The sequence below is a fragment of the Oryzias latipes genome, chromosome 12, assembly GCF_053564925.1.
Source record: "Oryzias latipes strain Hd-rR chromosome 12, Olatipes_Hd-rR_3.1".
NCBI lineage: Eukaryota > Metazoa > Chordata > Actinopteri > Beloniformes > Adrianichthyidae > Oryzias > Oryzias latipes.
In genome coordinates, this window is record NC_136248.1 from 14,718,387 (window position 1) to 14,720,593 (window position 2,207).

A 2,207-nucleotide genomic window follows, 5' to 3' on the forward strand; every position below is an offset into this window, starting at 1 on the left:
TGGGGCTTTGAGCTCATTGGTTACTAGGACATGAGTTCCCATCTACTGACAGAGGGGACTCCTTACTACACATTTTTTACACTTTTCTCAGACACACATGAACATTTTCACACTTTATTTTCTTGTTTGAACTCTCAAATTTTAAACCTTCATGTGAAGGACTGAAGAAATCTGTCGCTTTGAGATTTCTTCCATGCGTGTTCTTAAGTCGGGAGAATGACCAAAAAATGCGAACGGAATAAAATTAAGAGTTTTTATTGTCCCTAACAAAGAGCTCTAAACAAAATAAAACAGATCGATCTGGGTGCCTGAATCCAATGCCTGCAAAACGCAAAGAGTTACGTTCGAATTTACATGCAGCTTGTCTGGGGACCACGCTTCTTCCAAAGCATGGCCCTTTTAAGATGTGGTCAGAATCTCCTCCCCCAGAAGCATGATGGCGGCCGAATCTCCGCCTCTGGCCGCTCGGATTGGCTGACAGAGGAGCCCGCCTACTTCCTTCAGCCCATACTTGGAATCACAGCATCTGGTCTCTGCTCCACCTATGGTTCTCCATAGGTGTCAGGAACTTTCACCGCAGGGAGTCGATCCTAAAGCTTTATTCTCCACACGTGAACGGACGCCTGGAGAGGTTCCCATAGCTACAATCAGTCCCAGAGATGGTAATTTACGGTCCATGTCAACCTACAGCCCAGCCTTCCAAATGGCCTTAGAAGTGTCCCTGCAGGGGGTGAGCTTGGAGCTGAAGTCAAAACCTTCTCACATATGCAACTTAAGGAAGCTTCTTCAATTAGTAAAAGTACGGTTGGAGGTAGAGCGTTTAGTCACCAAGCCCCTGTTTTATGGAATAAACTCCCAGCTCATGTAAGAGAGGCCGACTCAGTTTCTACATTCAAAGCTAGACTGAAAACATTCCTCTTTGGACAGGCTTATTGTCAGACTAGTTAGTATTCAGAGATTATTTAACTTAATGTTAATTTGTTTAAATTAAACTTAATAATAACTATTTCTTTTAAAAGGCTGCTAGAAGTTGAAGCTGGGGTAACTATGGTGCACTGGGGTTCTGTCCTCTTTCCTGTTTTTACTTCTACCCTTCCTCTCCTCTATTCTTGATCATAATTTATCATTTAGTTCTCCATGCCTCTGTTTGGTGCAGTGCGATTCATGTATTGTCCCTCTTTTCCTCTCCCCTCCTGGGGAGTGGGAGTGCTTCCAGACTCCAGTTGGCTCATCCGTGCTCCAGTTCCTGACCGTTTACCTCGCCTTTGCTCCTGCTCCTACACCTGGCTGTGGATCCTGCCTCTGGCTCATCTCTGGCTCGTCTCTGCTCTGTACCTGACCGAGTACCTCGCCTCTGCTCCTGCTCCTACACCTGGCTGTGGTTCCTGTCTCCGGCTCGACTCGCGCCTTTGACTGTCCCCACAACCACGGCTGGATGAAGCTCGTCTGCTGGACTTTTATATATGTAGTTGTAGATTTAGATAAGTTAATTCTTCTCTAAGATTTCTGGTAAATCGCCTGTCCGTCCTGGGGAAGGATCCCTCCTTCATGTGGGCACCCCTGAGGTTTCTTCGTTTTTTCCGGAATCCGTTTTTTTTGGGAGTTTTTCCTTACCGCGAAGGGGGGTCTAAGGGCAGGGATGCCAGTATAGCTTAGTCACTTTGTTAGTTCATTTTAGTATTTTTCTATTGAACTCTTTGTATTCGTGATCCTTTTGATTTCATGTTTTACTTCGAAGCCCATCGAGACGACTGTTGTTGTGATTTTGGGCTATACAAATAAAATTGAATTGAATTGAATTGAATTCTTCAAAGTTCAAAGGGCGTTAAAGCACACACTTCAGCACATGACTAATCTTCAATGTAATAAAAAGTAAGACTGAAAACCCTGATGAAATGACAAAAAATATAAATTCCTTCACATGAAAACTAAGTCCAGTATTAGAATGAAAACAGGAATCTCATCTCAATGAAGACTTATGTAACTTTGGCAAGCTGCATGTGCCGCGTCTACGTAAGAGATTGATTGACAAGCTCAACAGCAAAGTCCCGTGGAAAAAAAATCAACCAAACTGGGACACCGCGAATGGAGAACAGCGATATAGCGAGGGAAAACTGTACAGTAGTCACAATGCTCTCCCAAACATATTAGGGTGAGGGGGTGGCGGGTTTAGCCTGCGATGCGCCTTCGGGGGGGGGGTACTTGGC

General features: G+C 44.7%; 1 long non-coding RNA gene across 1 annotated transcript; it reads left to right on the forward strand.

Annotated features, from left to right (window-relative positions):
* Positions 1–431: 431 nt before the first annotated feature.
* LOC144996699 (uncharacterized) lies at positions 432–1,277 on the forward strand. The gene is made up of 2 exons (XR_013659558.1): positions 432–943; positions 1,020–1,277. It is a non-coding gene; the product is annotated as an uncharacterized LOC144996699 (long non-coding RNA).
* Positions 1,278–2,207: the final 930 nt, after the last annotated feature.